Source organism: Rhea americana, unplaced genomic scaffold, assembly GCF_003343005.1.
Source record: "Rhea americana isolate MKP2758 unplaced genomic scaffold, rheAme1 scaffold_3, whole genome shotgun sequence".
In the NCBI taxonomy this organism is placed as follows: domain Eukaryota; kingdom Metazoa; phylum Chordata; class Aves; order Rheiformes; family Rheidae; genus Rhea; species Rhea americana.
This window is the reverse complement of record NW_028186423.1, coordinates 1724364-1745970: the sequence shown is the minus strand read 5'-3', so window position 1 is coordinate 1745970 and position 21607 is coordinate 1724364. Positions and strand designations below refer to the sequence as shown.

The window sequence follows — 21607 nt, the reverse complement described above, 5'->3', positions numbered from 1 at the left end:
GCAAAGTGCCAGGAACAAACACCAACATTTCCTAAAAAAGCTCTGATATAATCCCACAAGACTTGAGTCTTGGTACCAAGCACACCCCAGCCGAGCTCAAAAACACCTCTAGCAAGCTGCTGGATGCAGTCCCATTTAGGGTTAATAATTGTGACTGCAATCGTGCTTCACTGCCTGTTTTGTGAAATTAGTGAGTTCATTCATACATTTAAAATTAAGAAATAGCTTACTTGTGCTAAGATTTGAATGTAGATCCCAAGTTACTCCTAAAGCAGCTCATCGTGTTGAGCACAGGAACAAATGAATTCTGATTTCCCAACCACTCTCAAAGACAGTCTTCAGCATTATGAGTTCTAGCCTAAAAGTGACAAAGTTGTGACTTAAACACAACAGAAATGAAAAGCTGAACACCCTTCTCAACCACATCTCAAGAGAAATAGGAAGGAAAGGGAATAATAAAGGTATCACCTGGAAATTCTCACCCAAAGGCAGAAGACCGTCACAGGTGACCACAGGCAAACACACAGATGGTCACTCAGGTTACTAGACCCTCTGGAGGTTCATGCTATGACTTTTTGCATAGTCACCCACTTTAGTAAGACGCTGTACAAGTAGCAGGTAAGAACATGGAAACTGGTTTCCAAAAAATGGAAACAAAGCTAAACAGCTACTGAATTTTCCTAATGCAAAAGACCTAATTACGATCTTCTTTACGTACTGCCCATGCTGAACACAAATGCTAACAAAATAGTCTACTGTGGTGTTCTTCACCAGTCAATTACTCCCGTGCAATAATAAGAAATTAAATTACASAGGACAGGAGCTTTGGACCATGTCCTTAGACTCCGAGGATCTGCAGTCAGCAAAACGATAAGCAAGAAGAACAAGTTCATCTATGTTATTTGGCGTGAGAAATTTCTAAAGGAATGACACTTCAGTTGCTCACACAAATCAAGAAAGAAGTAGGAAAACAACATTATAAGGGGCTATCACTGAGGAAGGGCAGAAACACCTTAAGTAACATTCTGAAACCCTGTAAAAATATCAATGCTGCCTAGAGAAAACCGTGTAAAAAGCAGCTGACTTAACAAAAACTCAGAGCGACCTTCTCTAAGCTTTAGCTAAGGACAAMGGCATGATCGATATCAATAAATCCCTGGTTCACAGAGAGGCTGGAAAACAGCCCCTTACAAAGAGCAAGGAGGACAGAGAGTAAGAGTATTTGGTTACATAAAAATAATCTGTTAAATAAAAATAATAAAAAGGCACATGATTCAGTCAGTACGGAAAAAGTGGAAAGAAACCCATCGCTCAAACTCACATAACAACGTATGTTGTTACCGAAAGCACAAACACAAGTCACAGCCACTTCTTTGCTGTCACCAAATAATCACATTTTCAACAAGCATCATTTTTTTGGCAATGATCTCTGTTAGCCTGAATATCTAATGTGAGACAAGATTCCTTTCCAGACTATTAACAATAAGGACTTCAGCATTGTTTATAGACTATTCAGCCCCTGAAAACCTTCCTTTTCCTATCTCCCATGTTCCCTGATACTTTTAACATGRTAAGTCCCTTTTACTTAGGAGGTTTATATAACACAGCTGCTGGACACAAACCCTATGCACAAGCAAGTTTGCAAGCGCTGCAGGGAAATTTTAAGAAAATTATAGTGTAGCTGAAGCTTTGATTTTTCCTCTGTATCCTCTGCTGCCAGCACGCTTGATGTGTTAAGGTAACCCCAAATCTGTGTGGGTGTGCAGACATACAGCACTGTTTAGATAACTGATTTTACGCTTCAGCAACAAAAATCCATCTCCTTCAAAAAGGCCACTCCTAAGCAGCAAGTTAAACAGATACCAAGGTGAGGAAGGCCCTCTCCCTCTCCACTGCTGGAGCTTTCAGTGAAGTGCTTGAACACCTTCCGAGAGAAAGAACAAGACTTGCCAGCCGCCCCTCATCACGCAAGAGAACGGTAACACGGGGTTTTAGTGCCTTCTCTGCAAAACATTTGTTCTTACAAAGCAGAAATTACTATGTAATTTCCCCTAAAGACAGGTAGCTAAGGCATTCCAGTGTGAAACGAGGGCCCAAGCCTTCAGCTCCCTTCCTTGTCCCCCTGAGAGCAAGAGACTTAAATCCTGGTTTCCCAAACCTTAAGCATATGATGTAACATGAAGAGTTTAGGGACAACAGATATTACAATACCAGCTCTTGCTTCCTCCCCATAATTATGTGAGAGATTGCACCTCTATTCCCCCTTCTCTCTTTCTTTTCCCTCCTTTTTTTAATCCTAAGCAAAGCTAGATAGTGGATTCAAAAAGAGTTTCAAAACTGTCCAAATTGCATTTGTAACATATCAGACACACAAAAGAAAAAATATCAATAAATTTTCAGAAGTAGTGATGTGATCCAGCACCACTGGCTACCTATGGGGCTTCGAAATTTTTCAAAATGCTTTTAGGTTACTAAAGCCTTAGCTCACAGAAAAGCTGCATTGCTTCAACAACATTTAGACAATAACCATGTACTGTTATTTCACTGTATAGTGCTTGCCCTACRCTGTATGTATACATACAGACAGCAGTTGCAGTTACAAAATCACACTTCATTGCCACGAATCTTTGTGTAGATATATACATATATACGTGTGTGGGTGTCAATGTGCACACACATGGGTGTACATAYCCAGTTAAATATATGAAACACATGCCTTTCTATTGACATTACTCTTTAATTTTCATGTGACTGTTTTGACTATAGAAAAAACAAAACCCCACAAATTTGCACATTCCTACGCAGCACAGCACATGCAGAAAGCTTTTCTGCTTCCAGTTCAGTCAGCTCAATTCAAAGCTCCTCATCACCACTGCAGTATTGCTGGGAGTTTAGCTTGAACTTTGCCACTTGTGGCCCAATGAACCAGATTAACTGAAATCCCTTAAACAGGACGATGTCACCCAAAGCAGGGTGCGAGGAGCTCCTGTAGTCTGCCAAAACTGCACAAACTCATCACTTAGACTRTCAATGTGGGGGACAGAGACATATGAACATCTCAACCTTGCAAAGATAACATTGGTGTGTAGTTACTTCATAAAGTGTAAAAGTACATTTGTAAGTCAAGTTTTCACCACTTGAAAAACACTGGCCACAAATATACTGTCTCATTGAGTTTCCTGGCCTCTAACAGCCTCGCAGCCAGTCCTTCTAGGAACTTCTCTCCAATGGGCTGTCTAGTGATCTCTCATCCTAATAACCATCAGATTCCTGTTAGGAAGAATATTTCCTAACACGTGGCCTTAGTAAGCAATATAAACTGGTCCTTGGATCCATATTGAAAGAGTAAATCTTCCAGAGAAATTCTGTTTCTCTTTTTGCTAACGAATAGTGATACATGTGCATGGTAATCTCCAGCAAATGCAGAGGYGGGGGAATATGGTTTGTTGGTCCAGAATACTTGGGAACCACTACCTTTAGTCTGACATTCAGATTTGCCTTTAATTCTGCAGTACTGGTAAAGAGAAGGAAAACAATCAGGTGCTCTTATTTTTAAAAATTTATCTCATTTTATAAAATGAGAATATGGAAACATTCAACTAAGTTGAAAAGCAACAAGTCTTAGAAGGATGAAAGGAAATCAGTTAAAAATACATCAGCCTAGATGTGCCTGGTTGAACTCCTTGTTACAGACAGGATAGAATTCAAAAGCTTAGTAAAATAATAATTTTTCAAAAAAAATATGTGAGATTTTGTGTGTGTACATATATATATAATATATGAACACACACACACACACACACACGTGTGTGTGCAAGAGAGAGATACTGATACCGACACTATAAATACTAAATACATGCTATATATAGATACTAACTGTGCAGAAAGAGGAAAACAAAAAGATCTCTAATTACTTCCTCTTCTACAACACTCGGTATACCTTATTTCATCCAATATTAAATTTGCAGAGACGAGATTTTTTATGTACGCCATGATAACCAGATTATCAGCATTAAGAATATTAGTAAAACAGATTTTTTTTACTATTTTTTTAAAATTGCAAATGATCTTACAAAGCTGGTTAAATGAGATACTAAGAACAAAACTGTAAATTGACAAAATTGTCATTGCATCAGAAATCCCTATAACCCAAATGAATTACTCCAGTGGCATAAAATAAATATATGTTTCAAAAGGAATTCTGAAATAATTTGTGGMATTTAATAGCATATGTTTTAAGGAGAATTAAATAATAAGAACACTGTTAAGGATTAAGATTGCGCTCATATAAGCAGCTATAACAACTTCAGATAAATCAATTACAGACCTACAGAGTCAGCTACAGAGAGAGTTAAAGGGCTGAGCTCCAGCTAAAGCAGGCTATGAGGAAACCTTGTAAAAAACAGGAAAAAATGCTCAGCCCAAAGCAATTTTGTTACTTTGATTTAAAAACAACAACAACAACAAAAAACTTTATCACCTTATAGGAGGAGACTAAAGAAAATTGCTTCGGCTAAGTGCCAAAATTCACAAATTACTAGTTGCCGGTCTGCACCAAATACTGATATAAAACTGTCAGCCATCCTATGAAAATTACCTCGCCCACAAACTAGCCCTACATCATTATTTTTAATTCGTCTGTGGGTGAAAGTTAAGTCTACTAAAGAGGAATTCATTTTCTGCTGGCCAAAGACATAGACTTTCTTTTTTAAAACTGTTTTTCTGAAACACAGTTGCATACAAAGTAGGTATGTTAAAGGAAGCACTGACAAAAGGCCCGCGGAGATCAGTTGCAAGCCTTATTCCATGTGACCTTTTTCAGTCAAGCACGGGTAACTCTACATCAGTTAAATTTCCACAAGGCCTCTCCTACGTATGCTGCAGAAGATGCTACAGTACCAAACTCAGYAATAATCCTTTTTATAACTTCGCTAAAATAGATTTTTAGCATCCCTTTTGCAGTCTATTTTTGACCATTCAAATCGGACCGTCAAGCAGGATGAACAAAGCATTTACATTATTTCAAAATTACTCTCTCTGTAAGTTGTACTCATACAAACAATCTGTGATTTGCCTTTGTAAATTTGAATATTTGAGACATTTGAGATTTCTAACTTTAATTAAACTGACAGGCRCCAACTAAAAAGAGGCATAAACTAATCTACGTACAACTCGTTTTTGTTGGACCCTCCCCTTCCACACACACACACGCACACTTCTAGTCACAGTTCGATCCTTTTCCTGTTTGATATTTCTTCCATCCAGGGCTGCGTTCAGCAGATCTGTCAGTCTCAGAAACGTAAAGGACCTTACCTTTGCAGTCTCTTTAAAGAATCAGTGCAAAAATAGAGCAGATTAGGAAATATTTGTTGCTGGCCTCTCATTTGCTGTCAGCTGTCAGCAATACGAACAGTCAAAACCCTCTAGAGCAGGCTGTTATTAGTCAGCTAGACTTGAAATTCCAGTTCTTTTACATTGCTGTCTATTTTCCTTCATTAAGTTAGCCTGTCCTACCCTGGTATCAGATTACATGGAGCCAACACTTATAGCACCTTGCAAAACAGTCAAACATATCACATACCTAAGTCTGCCTATACCTGTTGCCCTCAATGTTTAACCCTTGCTACCAACAGGAAAAACTCAAATCTATCATTAAAAAAAAAAAAAAAAAAAATCAAAGGAGTCATTTTTCCTTTTTACCTGACAGTTAAAAGACATCTTTCAATGTTATTTTGTAAACTCAACAACTCTGAGAATACATGCTCTGAAACAGCCACAGAACTCAGAAACCAAGCAGCAGAGAGACTTATACTACCTGAAACACAAACCCATATCCCATAGACACTTGCTACTTATTCTAATAGCTCTTACCACCTYGGAAAACACCCCTTGCAGAAACCCCGAATGACTTGTGTGGGGTTTGGGATAACCTAACCGCACTAATTCCTCATCTCCCTCCAGCCCCCCCGGGATGACTTACAGGCCACTGYCTCTTTCCGGAGGCTGTGCTGCCAACCCTATCTCCACAGCCTGGAGTCCTCAGTGTAGACACTCGAGACAACGAATTAAAACCATATAATGCGGAGTGGGGGGAGAGAAAAGAAAAAAAACGGAGCTGCAGGTTCCCTCGGTGGTGCCACTGCGTGGCTCAGGGTTGATGCAAGGGCACCTGGCCATCCCYGAGAAACACCAGTGGTGACGCTGATGCTGCGGAGGACTACACAAGATATTTTATCTGTTCTTGCATGACAAGTAGCTCAGCTTCCGCACGCGCACATCACACACTTCYGAATTAGACGGACTTGTACAGGCAGCGGTTAGGGGCACAAGAGGTCTGTTTTTCTGAGGTGAACAATACAAGGTAAAACCGTTACCCTCATACAACTTCGTCAATACAAAAAGTACAAACGAAGCACACAAGGACAGTTTTAATTGCTCGTTTCTTTAACCTAAATCTGTAATTAAGTAATTCTTTAAACTCTTCAGACAAGCATCACAGATCCAATTAAAGCAAAGCAAAAAAAATGGCTAAGAAAGGTTCAGTTGAGAAATAGTACAACCAACACTTCTCAAACTCCTTTAATAACAAGAGGCTAGTTAAGGCTTTGAGTCTTTCAGAGATTCTGGCTCCAGATTTAGAAAAGCACTTAAATATAAAAGTTAACGTTGTGGTCAACGCTAAGGCATGGGTAAAACAGAGATAGAAACATCATATTTTCAACCCCTCTTATTTATAGAGCTTATCAGTTAAAACACATTTTCACAAACTATATCTGAACCTTTTTAATCTATTTGTTGCAGCGAGCCTCACTGAACTCTCCTCACAACTCTTACAAATGCAGCGCTCTGTGTCAATGCATTTACAGCGTATGCTACGGGAATTCAACAGTGCCATATTTTCCAGTAAGCAAGAGAAGATCTGTTTCCTCCAGTCTGGAAGCAGATACAGTATAGCTYGTATAAGGTGCCACGACAAGCAGGTTCTCGATATCTCTCTACAGGTCAGTTCTGCCACCCATTCAGCCACATCCACCACAAGAAATTCTTCGTATTACATCTTCTTCAAATAAGCACAGTCTGACAAGTGAACTAAGACAAGTAGTACTGTGAAATTTCTACTTTTAAGGATTTGGAGCCTCTAATCCTAACACAGTCACAGGGTTATGTGTGAGGTTGGGACATAGGCACAGATCTCAGTCAGCAAATCTCTCAGAAAAAGTAGTCATATATATCACTATGTTAAAGTCACCAAGCTGATGTTTGCGCTAAGCTTTCAAAAAAGAACACCCTAGAGTGACACCACCTCACAGCATTTCACAAGTTGAAATACCTGATTCAAAAAAGCCTGTAGAAACAAGAATGAAAGGTAATATAAGGAGAGGTACAAAGTATCAAACCCTACCTACAGCCAGGTAGATTGATAAGAAACACTAGCAGATAGGGAAGTAAGATTTTTCCATCAGAATTTATGAATAACCTCCCAGTAACCTCCAGAGCAGATAGGGTTTTCTTTCCCCACCCTTTGCCTTTTCTAATGAAACTGCTTTTTAGCATTAACACATTCAACTCTTATTTTTGGCTTAATTGCATTCCCCAATTCAAGAACTCACATAAGCTGTGATAACTTTGTTGTTTTACAGGTAGTAACAAAGGAAATTACACACTGTACTGTCTCAAGGAAGATTCCTAAATCAAGGCATCAGACCTTTGTGAGATGAACTCTTCCATTTGATTCCTATTTTATCGTATTTTCTGGATCACTGTAGCTGCAACTCACATCAGCTAAATAGCTAATAAAATTTATGAAAATATAATAATAAGGGAACTGAACTTTAAAACTCAATGGTCCCACCAAAGGGCTAAAACTCATCTGGGCGAGAAGGCTGCAAYTGCACCTTTTCCCTTAGCAGTATGAGTCACAGCTCTGAACTTGTACGTGCTTTCTGCATGGGTAATTTGTACTTGTGTTCCTGGTCACAGCTCACTAAGGAAGAAGGTACGAAGTAAGAAAATACCTCAGATACGTTGAAGTAAGCACAGTTTGTAAACGCTCCTGTAGTACACAGGAAAGAGAGCCAAGTCACCTGCCAACCAGTTTGCTCTGAACTCAAGGAATGTTCTCAAATCGGTAGTTTAAAACCGAACCTGAAATTGGAGATGACTAAAAACACCCAACAAAACCAGGAACATTATATGGCCTTGGTTAGAAAGGGTAAGCATTACATAGCCAGAGGGACCTCAAAAAGCAAAACAAGACAAAAAACCCTAGGCTCTTGCTGCAACTTGTTTGGTGCGCAAGCCACCTTGGTACTAGACAGCCAGGCACTCAGGGTGTGGAGTGCACACACAGAGCTACGCGTGCAGGCTATCCCAATAATCACGTCTAATTCAGATACATCAAATACACCTTTTGCCACTGTATCCAGAAAAAAAGGTGAATTGTTTCTTTAAAACTTCCTGACGTTTCTCCTTTGCCCCTGCAGAGAGATATTAGGCTCGTGCTTTTCTCCTCATCTTTGTTGAATTTTTACCTTTTTTTCTCTACTAGCATTGTCAATATTAACTCACTTGATTTGTATTGCTAAAGCGATAGTTTTGAGATGTACAGGCTCCTATGTTTCTTTCCTTTCTGATGTCGATGTATCTTTAATTTCAGCCAGTTTTTAAAAAGGTAACATTCAGATTCCAGGTGTTCGCCTAGTCAGATATTCCCTGCACAGCTGCGCTGTACTCCAAGATAGCCATGCCCTTCACCAGTGTGTTCAGTATTACATTTGGCCAAAGGCCACTGCTGGGCTAAATCATCAGGTGCAGAAGGTTACTCAGATTAGAGGGGAGAGGGGACGACCATCACAGCATGAAGAGTGCAGCCACTGCTGCTGTGTTGAACACCTATCCAGGACAMAGCACGTGGCAGACCTGCTTTGTAGTAAATGTCTACAGCAAAATGTTAGGTAAAGAACCAAACCTGGAAAGCTGTATCTAAAAGTGTACCTTTAAAAACTATACAAGGCTAGAGAGCACTTATATGGTTGTAGTGGGGAAGAACACTCATCCAATCTGTAATTAAAAGTCAGATAATACTTTTACATGTGCCCTAAAATGCTATGTACCCACTCAGACTACACTGAAAACACATGTGCCTCATGAGACCTATGGTAATTAAAATAATGAATACATTAATTTGCCTCTATGTAGGATAAGATGGAAACCAATATTCCTATGCTATTTAAGAACTTTTCTTCTTATAGATCAGTGTATTTTAAATTTTAGATTCTGCAGTACTTGTATAGAGTGGGATTAGGCAGCGAGACTATTTGTCCGGGGAATTTCAAACTAGTAAAGTTGGCTATTAAGAGAATATAAATTACTCCCAACTTGTTGCTAGACTAACAGTTCCCACCGTGGGTTTTAAGCACTGATGAAATACGAGTCAAAGACCGACAAGGTTAAGGATAATACTAAAATAAATAAATAAATAAATAAAGCAAAAAAAAAATTTCTCAAGAGTTACATGGAAAAAGGAGCAGGGTCTGTAAAGGGCCCTCTCAGKAAGGCAACGTCTGGACAAGCCAGTATTTCTCCTTTCGTAATATCTGGGGAGATGCTTGCACTGATGCCCAAGTCACTCTCATATGAGCACACACCAGCTCCAGGCAGACATAGCAATTCTCTGCCAATGAACTCAACACAGAATGTGTATGGCCTATATGAAAACACCTACAACAGCTTTTTTTTTTGGAAAGTTTCAAAGCTCCTGMAAAGCGGGTGTGGAGAAATTCAAATCCCACCCCTTCCTCATTTCATCATGCAAGTTCCTAGTCTTTTGCAGAACTGAGTTGCGTGTCAGCTATGGCGGCGCTGAGGGTTCCTGTGTGCTCGGCTGCAGCTCCTGCTATAGGACCGTGAGAGTTAACCTCACACCCCAGATGCAGACTGAGGCGACGTGGCTGAGCCAGGGGTGGTGGTGTGTGTGTGTGGGGGGGGACACAAAAGCCCTTTATCACCTGGGGCTGATCTGTGTGCCCAGCTGGGACTCCTCCTTCAACAGAAAGCAGTGCAACTTAACCACAACCTCCTGCTTGCATGCTGCTCCTCCAGCCATCTTTCCACCTCTCCTCCACTCCCCAGAATGAGTAATACAGATATCAAAGCACTTAGRCTCAAAGATTTGGGTATGTAGCTTGTAGGATCAGAAGATCACCACTCTTGCTATACAGGCTTAAAAGGTAAAGGCATCGTACTCCACATACTTGTTCACACAGGCACACATGCACTCTCTTGGGTGCTGAGTGAGGCCATTACCAAAATTCATCCATGCCTCCTGAAAGAGAAACCCTCAATGGTGTCATATAGCTTAAAAAAATCAGGCGGAGACACACTGACTTCAATGGTCAGGAAAGAGGGGTTATTTTTGTTGTYGTTTGTTTTAAAAAAGAGTTTTTCCTCAGTTGACACACAGAAGTAGGATTTTTCCACAATCAAGTTTTCTAAACTCACTTAATTCCAAGAGACYCAGGCACATACGTAAAAAAGGAGTTTGGTTGCTCAAGGTTCTTTGTCATCAACAGCAGAAAAGATGAACTGCACCTTCTGGAGAGGTCAATTTTTCTGCATTTATTATAGGATATCAGCATGAGATAACTAAGGTTGACTTGCCTAAATTAGCAGGAATTGATTCCTTGAATCCTTTTGCTCTCCAAGGAAGTAAGTATGTGGTGCAGCTGAAGCAAGCACTCCAGCCTCTCTCGCAGTGCACAGCGGGCAAGGAGCACTCCAGCGGACATCAACTCTATGTTCAGAAAACTTTTAAACTACCGTAGAACCGAGAGATGAGACAAGCATTTTATCTGTCGTTGCCACCCTACCCTTCCCTCTCCTGGTAAGGCATTCAGTTTGCACACAGTCACAAAAAAGAACAAGAGAAAGCCGAGGTTAAAGTGGAAGATTAACCATCACCATAAACAAGGTAACACAGGGATAGTTTGATTTACAGATTTTCTAATTCATCCCTTACTTATTCTCCAGCCTGCCTTCTCTTTTTTTCCTATTGTAATATTTGATCTGCTTATACAAAGCCTTGAATTTCCAACAGAATGTAGTTTGCTATGATGCAATAAATTAATTTCAAAAGTGAGTGGGTGAGGAAAAACAACACCACAACTTTTGTCAAGACACTGTAACCTTAAGGCAGTGTGGTCTCCTCCCCCACAGATGCATGCCCTACTTGCACCCTTCCTCTCAAAAAGGAAAAGAAATTAGGCTTCCAGTCCAGGTTAGAAACTCAAGAGCTGGTACCTTTCACAGAGGCAAAAATCCAGATTTTGGCCTTGTGGTACTTGCTCCTGTCCCCGCAGAAACTCAAGGGGAGCCAAGAGCTTGTGTCTTGAGAGTCGAGGCACCATGGAGGGCCATCAGCAAGTGTTCATGTCTCACATCAGCGAGAGCAGCCCTTCTGCTGAGCACAAAACCGCTTCAAACGCTCATAACCATCTCCTCCCCACTTCAAGCACAGGGTATGATGCACATTGCTTTATAAACCAAAAGCAGTCAGACCAAAAAAAAAAAAAAAAAAAACCTTTGCCATCTGATCTTACTGTCCTTGCAACCTTTTTACACTCCCCATACAGAGGATGGGCCCCTTGCAGTGAAAACCTTTACTTTATAGAACATAATACAGATAAACATTTTTATCATGCAGCAAAGAAATCTCTCTATTCAGTGCTGCCTAATCAACAAATAAATAGTTAAAAAAATAGTAACCGTTCTGGGAATTACACTGTCTGTCACAGGAGGAAGAAAAGAGTATCAAATCAGACAAAAGGCAGAAACCTTAATCCACAGAGTTTCAGTTCTAACATGATTTTGATGTGTAGAGTACTCAGTTCTCCAAAATCTGCTGCTGCTGCTGAAGATATTCTTAGGGTTCCAGCTGCAGTAAGTTAACTATGCTGTAATAACATACATGAACTAATAATATGTATAGTATATATGTAGAGTAATAATCCAACCAACACCAGATAACTGAAGAATTATGAATTAAATCTCTAAAAATCATGGAATTTAGTGCAAAACTATCACATCTTAAATTTTTTTTTTTTTGAAATTTCAGAGTACACTTGTGACAACCTGTTTTAACAAAAAGCCAAAATTTCCTGAGACACACATGAATATATAAATGGATTAWCAGAAAAATAAATAAATAAATCATTTCATAGAGTACCGAACCTCGCAATAAAAACTTCACAGGGTCAAGAAACATGACAATTCACTGCCCAGAAAGACATTCATGATATTGTGTGATATCATGCCCAAAYAATCCTTCTGTTTCTCATGTGTGTTTAAAAACTTTGATGTTAAGAGCAGTGAAAAAGAAGTACTKCACCCCAACTCTCACTGCTTTAGTGATAACTCCTGTAGCAGTTATGCTTCAAGAGTTCACATACTGCTTCCTCTTGAATTAATTAAATTCTGGCCTTTACTCTCAGGCCCTAATTAAGGGCCTCAGATTGCTACTAAAATCAAAAGCACATTAATAGTTTTTTTTTTCAGAATACAGTTTGTTACACAATGGCCGCCCGTGATAGAAACTAGAGTCATCTCTCGGTGCATCTGTTCCCCTGCTCGTGGTTTAACTGACAGGAAGCAGAGACACCGATATGAGGACTAAACGGCAAGTGTTTCCTGCCTTCACAGCTACATCTTTCACCCCCAAAACTTGTTACAGAACCACCCCGTCGTCCTGCAAGAGCTACAGCTTAACATGACAAGGAGGAGCTCAGTGACACCTTCTCCCCACTTAAAAAAAAGCAAAAAACAAAACAATGTTATGCCCATACAAAAAGGCAGTCAGCTGGATAAATTGTAATAAAATCAAGCTTACGGAAAACTGATCCCGTAGGTCTACCAAAGCACTATATAAAATGTTGGTTACAGCTTCCCTTCTAGCACAGCTGAGGACATCTCCAGAGGTTTGAAGGCCTGTCCTTCCTCAGACTGCCTTTTAAACTCCCAAGAAACCAAATTATTTGACTTAATAGACAAGCCAAAAAGTAAGTAAGAGTTCTTCAGAAATGAACCACAACCAACGACAGAAACCATACTGAGAGACTGCCTAACACTGTCCCAGTACATCTGCCATATRGGACCATCCTTTCTAGGAAAGGGGAAAGGTTAGATGGTGCCTCTTCTACCTCTRATACCTGCTACCTTACCACAAAATGGAAACACTAAGCTTTAGTACCAACAGGAATAGTGCAAGAACCAATATGGATTAAGCAAGCAAAGAATCAACCACTAGACAAAATGAAATTTCAGTAAAAAGCAGAAACTGGCACAGTTGTAATAACCATTTTTATACATAGATTTGATACACATTGTAATGTGTATTTGTATATATTTTAGGCATACCTATAATATCCAGATTTTACCTATATTATATAAAAAGAGCAATATGTTACACTTAGCCTCTCTTTAAGTAAAGCCTTCTGCTCAGTCCCAGATTGCCCTATAATATAGCCTGTCAAAAATCTCCTTAGCCAAGCTGAAGAGCTGCTATCTACCTCAGGGTGAGGTGAAAAATAAAGATGACCTTGTGTGCTGCCCCATTAGTGGCCAGTTGTCTTGTCATAAGGGTATAAAATTAAGCAAAAGCAATTTTGAGCTGAATACCTGCAAGGTTTCCCACTATACCAGAAGACAATCATTCAAATATACTAAGTTTTAACATACAAAACCAGCTGATACCTTGTAGATTTAACACTATCTATCACTACAGTCTAGGAGCATTTTCGATGTAAACTCAAAAGCAGTTAAAAAAAAAAGTCACTGGATTTCATAGATTTTCTGCCATTTGACCCTTTATAGGAAAAGGCTCTCCATGCTAAAGTACTGTAACTAGGAGATTTTGGGAAACGTGTACACATACTGATCAGCACTTTCAGTGTAAAAACCGTCTCAAAGTCAGTGCTTTGCAGTATGTGCTGAAAATGACAAGGCTGCAAATTCTCCTGATCTCTGCCTAGAAAACTGTTCTGTAAGTCGGTTCCCTTCAAAAGAGCGTGCTTYGTCCTCAACATTCACATGCTCCTGTTTGAGCTGTGTAATCAGTTCAGGTTATCCCTAAAAACTGCAGCTGCTAGTGGTYCAAAAGACAAGATTACTCCTTCAATGTTGCTGGGCCTTAATCCACTCATGCTCTAAAAGTCAGAAAAATCCCTGAACATGACCCGTCAGAAACCAACAGAAAACCAGTGGAAGAACTTGAGCAGGAAGAAGCTCACTTCTGCAGCATTTCTTATATCCACTTACGACAGAAGTCCCACTTTTGACAGATAATCAAGTAACCCCAAATAGCCAACAAATTTAAAAAAGATACAAAGTAACATTTGCTCAAAAGCATTTCTGAACAAAAAAGCCTTGCAGCATGATCTGAGCCTTACTAAGTTTTGCTGTTTTGGCAGAAAGAAGAGGGTTGGGGGGGGGTGAGGGAAGAAAAGAAAAAAAAAAAGAATTTTCCATCTCAGATTCCAGCAATACTATGTAGCCAACAGCATTTTATAGATTTGCTTCTTAGTTTGTAAGTCACGTTGGTCATATCTTGCAACATGTACTGGCAGGATTTGATGTTTTCCTAAGAAAACTGGGGTGGCAGGGATGCTGACACTGATCCAGAAACGGTTTACTCTAAAGTTGGATATTCTTTTTAACCCTAAAACTTCATCCGTGTCCCAGTAATGAATCACAAATTTCATTACAGCAAATATTTTAAGATAAGCACATATATTATTTTCATGGTGTATTATTATTTATTAGTCCAAGCATAACACAAAAGGCTACATGAACAGGCATATTGTTTTGGTATATTGTTTATACGCCATGAAATTAGCCTAAAAAATTAATGTAATACAATTTTTAAGGCTGTACTAGAGGTTTCATTTATAAATGAATTTGATTTTTGGGCACCTTAAGACAGTATAAGCTTTCAAGCTCCATATATTTTACCAAAAATGAGAAAGAAAAYGCTGTGGTATTTATATTTATAAAAGTTAACAAACCAAACGATAATAATCAGAAACCTTGAAGAAGTGGCTGCATGGCAGCAGCAAGGCACTGCGATGCTCTTAACAACTAGATTATATACATTTTTCATCTAACTCAGTTATAACTAGCATGGTAGAAGTGGTCTCCACAGAAATGCTTTTCCTGCAGAACAGCTATGAGTCAACTTGTTTTTTGCCTTCAAATCTATTACTCTAACTGCCTCAAAACTGGTGTATTTTTCTGGGGAGGTGGGGGGAATCATACCAGCATCTCAGCAGAGTGCCATGCAAAGAGAGGAGCAAAAGTGAAACCATACAAACCRAGGTCCACTAACCAGGCACCAGAGAAGACAAGAAATAAACTGCATTCATAGATCTCTATTTGCTTTAGCCAGTTTTAACAGTGGAGAACATAACTTTTAATCCTATGGTGTCCCTTTAACAAATATCCCAAAGAATAYATTTTCTAGATAACCAAGGAATTTTTTACAATGTTGACTTACCAAGCAGAGCACAATAACCAGTTATTCTGTTTGCAGTAAGAGAGAGTACAGTGCAATGAGTTAATAATTTATCACAGCATTGCTCTTGGCAACTGACCACAATCAACTTCTAAAATTCTTCGTAGTTCTTACATTTTTAGTCTTAGTAATAACATTGCATCTTTAGACTTTTAGATCTATTTTAACATTTTCTAGCTGAGAAAGGTAGGGCTTAAACTCCCCTAGCACCTACTTTCCTCTTATAATGTTTCAAGACTCAGAGCAAAGGCCATCACTTCATTTCAATAACCTGAYTTAGCAGATAGGAATAACCAGAACATTTTTAACAAAGCAAGAAGGTAATAACATTCTTTTAAAAAGTTGCAGCAGTAAAATTCTCATCCTTGTGCTTCCTGCCCCCTGTTCTCCCCAAAGGGAAATGTACAGTRTCAAAATAAATAAATAAATAAAAATAACAYCCATACAACCTACGCCTTTCCCCCACCAAAAAATGTTTTGATTCGCACAGCAAGCAAATATCTTTGCCTCCCATTTTCTGACACCAAGAGTTACCTCATTACATAATTTTAATCCAATCTAATTTATTTGTTAATGAGCTTGTCTTTTTATGGGATGCAGCTGTAGCACTCGGGCATTGGGAGGACAAGCCGAGGGAGTTCAAATGGGATGCAGAGGGGAGAGTTCACTGCTTCCGCAATCTTGTCCTAATCATCACTTCAGTGAAACCCAGGCTATGGACAACTGTCCTCTTCCCAGGACAACTGCACTGTTCGCCTACCCATTTCCCAACCATAGTTTATGGTTTCTGCTCCCAAAAATGCCCTAGCTCAACTGTTCCCCAATCAAGCCCTAACCTGCTTCAGCAGGCCACCTTACTGCCCATGGCATGAACAGCCGATTTGCCGCTTCAGCTCACTTTGCCCAAAGCAGATGAGGGATTGCTCAAACAATTTAGATAACAGATGAGAGAGGAGTGTAGTAAGACACCAGGAAAAAAGTCTATGGTATCAACGAGGAAAAAACCCAAAGGTGGTACCTTTCAAGCAGCACAGAGGCAGCTGAAAGAGCAATCTCACAGCTTCAGCCATGGAAACATCTAGGCACAAACATGCCCACCTCTACCAGTCTAGCTGAAGCTAAGTTTAAAATAAGTGGTACTGGTGCAAGTTTGCACGCAAAAAACATATGTCTAGAGCTTAAATCACAAGTGGAGCTCAGCTAGTACAACTTCCCCTTGCATGAGGAACCTTCTGTCAGGGTGAGCTAGGGGCCCCGGCAGATGCCATCTCACTGGTTGAGTGGTTTAAGGATTTATAACTTTCTTGGTCCAAACCCTCCTTCTGGGCTTCAGACCACTGCTACATGGGTTTTAAGGGAAATGCAGTGGAGCCACGAGGGCCATTACGCATGTAACCTTTGCTTATGAGTAAAAGCAAGCAGCCGGGCTGAGGCTTAAGCACACTCAATGGGCACACAGGCAAGGGAAACCAAGACCTGTGAAGGTACCAGAGACGGCTTGAAGGCACTAGTGCTTGTCCATCTCATTCATAAATACCACACTTGTTCCATATAGGTGATAAAACAGCAGGTTCTTTAAACACAGCCTCCATCAGTCTTAAAGGAATACAATGCCGGATTCTCCATACGGTCTATTGGGCCGGGGGGGGGGAGGGGGTACAAACTTCTCCTGATTTCACCTTATCCAGAGATTCTTGTAAAAGCAATAAAAATGAATCTGTAAGCTCATAAAATTTCCCATTAACCTTTTACAGACAACCAAAGCGAGTATGGGCGAAACCCTCGCAGTTCACATCTGCACAGCATGCACAGGTCAGTGGTTCGAGGTCTCCTCTTAAGGAGCAGTGGTTATTCTCCCAGCTAGCTATTTGCAGCTAGTAACTGCTGCTGTTTCTCTCCTCAGACAAATACATTTTTAATCCCAGTATATCAATATAATGATGTCACAGTTCTTTTCAGGTGTTCGAGATTCCTGGCAGTGCAACTTAAAATGTTTGCTAAGTCCAACTGAAGGTAGGATATATGCTTTAAAAGCTATGAACATCAGAATCAATGCACAAAATATATTTAACATCCTTTCTAACTATGGGGCTTCAAAGTATTACATATTCTCTATAAAATTATTATTTTACCAAAACATTTGAAGGACAAAGCAAAACTATTTTGTAGTTTGGCCAAAGTATCAGCAGCAACAAATGTTAGAAGAATGATTTCTAGCCCATTATCACCAAAAAAAAAAAAAATTTAACACAACTCATTTGAAGGGCTATAACAACAACAATTAGCCTTTTATAAAAAGAAATGGATGAATGTTGTAGTAAATAAAGCAAGCAATAATTATATCTTTCAAAAGTGCATGCTTAGGAAGATATTCTAAAAATAGTAATTTTCTTCTCTGTTTTCTTCTCAGGAAATCCCTCCATAGTACATTATTAAATGTTTTAACTTAATGGCTTCCTATATTATGGCTCCATCACACAAATTAAAATTTTGTTTCTCTTAATTGCTTCAAAGACAACCTATTTCAATGTTGGTTTTGGCTAATACTAGAAGAAACATACTTTTTGAATATAAAAAAGTTAACATTTGTAAAAATACTGCAAATTTTCTCCAGCATTCAAACAAACTTGAAGCTGTTTCTCAACACAGAAAGTTTCATTTTCATTCATATGTCTAAACCACCTTTGCATCAAAAAAAAATCCCCAAATAGAAAAGAAGGAACTATAGAGAGGAAGTGCCCCTTTTTGAAATAAACAAAAGTATTAAAGTATTAGGGGAAAAAAAACGGGGGGGGCGGGGGGGGGGGATTCTACTGTGTCAGTACCATAATATGAAAGGCATCTGGAGCGCCCTGCTGGACTCAGATTCTCTGTAAACTAGTTCAGAGGTACTGATCACCAGAAAAGTAAATTCTTGCAATTTGTATAGGTTTGAGACTTTCCCCCTGACAACATGTAAGCTTCATAATTATTTTCTTCATAGCTAATACTCCTGCTCACTTCCCATGTTTAATTTACAGCCACTGTTAGAAAAGTGAATAGTTATATAAACCAAATAATGTACAGAGACAAGGGGAGGGGGGAGGAAGGGAAATAACAGTGCAAACCAGCAAATGTACTAAGGCAATGCGAGTGGATAACTAACAACTGCCTCCAAGGAACATGTCAGGCCAAATTCTGCCTTCAGCAGGCAACAGGCAACTCTTGGTGCCTTCAAGACTGTTTTGAAGAGCACTGTTTCTCTTCTTCTGGTTGGAAAAGCCTGCACTAAAACAAGCCATGCCATTACATCCTTGAGAAATTATTCATGTTAGCTCCAAAATTATCTAGTCTTTCATATGTAGCACACACAAAGAGGAGAAAAATAACAGTATCCGTTTGAACTTGCTTTTAATTTGAAATTGAGTCTGCTTGGAAGAACAAGTTGAACATTAATTTTCTGACAGCAGACAGTCCTAGGTATCACAAGTTGTAACTGCAGTTTCACAATCACATTTTTCTATTTCTTTCGCTAGCTCCAATATAAATCTGCACAAACAGCAAAATAACTAGAAAGTGGAGGACAGCAGAAGTGACTTGATAAAAAGCTCAGAAGAGTAGCTTTCTCCTAACCTGTTTTATTAAACTGGTCAAAAGATCCAGTCAACAATAAAAAGATATATAGAAAAACATACAGAGTGATGAAATAGTATATAGTCCCAATACACGTTAACATTTTCTTTCAACAGGAGAGGACAACTTGAACTATTCAAGCTCTCATTCCTCTCTCCCAGTTCTGAAGAGCATCCTCATGTGACAAGACATTTATACTGAGCCCACTTAAGGTTAGTCACTCAAAAAGAAGTCAACACACCTACATGCGGGTAAGTAAGTTTGAGAACTCATTTCTCATTTATCTAAGTGATGAGACAGTTCGCTTACACTAACCATCCAGAAAGAAGTGTGAAATAATCTTAAAAAATAAATATAAATGTATGTATTTACACACACAGAGCTTTCTGGTAGACACAGAAAAGTTGATGATCAGTTACATATAGGGTATTCTAGATACAGAAGAAAATGTGTAACGATAAAAGCAGACAAGGACATTAAACTCACCTAGAAACAACCCTTTTCCACAGTTCCCAGCCTATATACTTGGCATTCCTATTTCTAGCAAATTATCTTGAGTATTTTTCTCACTGTGGAAAGAAATAGTTTGACCAAAAGCTTGAGAACTGAAGGCTCTTCCAAGGCTAACAAAATGGCCACAATTTTTGGATTAGAAGTTTAACCCAGTACAAAGTCACATGTAACCCAAGCTAACTGATCTCTTTAAAGACAAATAAATGACCTGAGCTCTAGCCATACAATTCATCACTGAAAGATAGCTGTTAGGTAGTTAAGGCATAAAACACATCAAGGTAGGAATGCATAAACTTTAGTCCGTATCTGATAGGATCCTTATAGCACAAAGCCTGACAGTTGAAATCTTTGCCTGAGGACAGGCCCATATTGAAGAATAAATCATTTTTACCTCTACACAGATTAGTCCCTTCACATCAGGAGTCTAGAGCATTTCACATTGCTGCTGCAGACTTTTGATAAGTAAAAGACTTAAAATTTCAGTACACAGAGTCTCTGTCAAATACATTCTCTGGCAAGAAACATTTAAATAAGATTTAAGAATGCAAATAATCTATAAAGCACATCAGTAGCATTAGAAGGATAAGCATGGTAAATCACTGGTTTATTTTAGCGAAGTTTCAACGCTAACAGAGTGGATCATAACCAAAGCTGGTAACATAAACACCATCTCCTGCCACTCCTGCACTGGATCACCAGGAGAAGAAAAGTCTTTGCTGCTCTTTGCGTGCCCAACAAAACTCAAGCAAGTTACCAAAACTGCCAGTGAAAGCAACAAAATCTGCCTGTGAAAGCTGATGAACCTTTATTAAGTGTTGCAAAAAGTGAAAGCTGTTTTGGAGATCAAAGGGTCTCCTCTGCCGTAAAGGGAAATCCTGCATTTTTGCTGCAAAGTCTTTTCTACCAGCTCACCTCATACAGTCCTACTGTAGTCCTCACTTTCAAAGGCAGCTCAACTGAGAAAGAGAGAAAAAAGGTGCATTTATATACCTTGTGCATATTTTTACACAGAGGTGTCCAAAGAGCAAAACACACCACCGAAGTACGAGTTTGCAGCAACACTGAAACATCAGTTACACTAGGCCAACAACATTCTTAAAATCTGTAAGTTTACTTGTTTCTTTCTCATTTAAGTGCTAAGCTTATGGACTTGGCAATTCTAATATTCAACAGAGGAAAAAATGAACACTTTAGAAAACAGGCATTTCTATAGTTTATCAGAGGTCTTCAAAGCACAGGTCTACAAATACTGTCCTGGGTAGCTGGCATCTAATGACACCACTTCCATGGCTCATCTCTCAGCAACAGCAAACTCACTCCAAATCGAAAGATCCCTGCCCTGGGGGGGATTAGGCTTTTATTTTATTTTATTTTATTTTTGAGGTAGAGACAAATACAGGCTTCAGCTATATAAAAAAAAAAAATCAGGAAAAAAATAACGCCATTTCTGTTTCACTTCTAATCCACTTACTTATCTGCCTCCTAGAACGCGATCTGTTCAAGCTGGTATCTGTAAGGCTCACAAGAATTTCCAATCACTTTTTCTAATTTAACTGCTGCACCCCAGAGATTTCTGCAGTAGCTCTTGTGCAATAGCGTGAGAGCCTGAACATGGCAGTGTTGCCTTCAAAGAGGAACTGTTCCTCCTTGAAGCTCTAGTCAAGAGAAAGCAGCAGCAACAACTTACCCTCTAGCACATAAAAAGTGTTCTGCACAAGATAAATACCCGTACCCCAGGAGCTGACACGAGACAGGCTAACTTGCGTTTCTAAGGCTGGAGGTCCTCACAGGGTCCGGCACAAGGAAGAAAGTAGAGAAAGGAGGCAAGGACAAGGAGGCTCCTGCCTCTGTACCTTGTGAGCACAGTGGACAACTGCTGTCTTGGTTCTAAGAGTCAAAAATGAAACTCATGACCAAAAA

The 21607-nt window shown here is 39.4% G+C and overlaps 1 protein-coding gene across 3 annotated transcripts in view; it reads right to left on the bottom strand.

Annotated features, from left to right (window-relative positions):
- Positions 1–21607, bottom strand: part of ELF1 (E74 like ETS transcription factor 1) — a 92107-nt gene that overhangs the window by 43899 nt on the left and 26601 nt on the right. Inside the window, exon 1 of one of the 3 annotated variants that reach the window (XM_085309475.1) lies at positions 231–253. The exons of the other annotated variants lie outside the window; for them this stretch is intronic. The gene's annotated coding sequence lies outside the window, so the exon portion shown is untranslated. Of the gene's footprint in view, positions 1–230; positions 254–21607 lie in introns of those variants that run through there. 3 annotated transcript variants of the gene reach the window in all.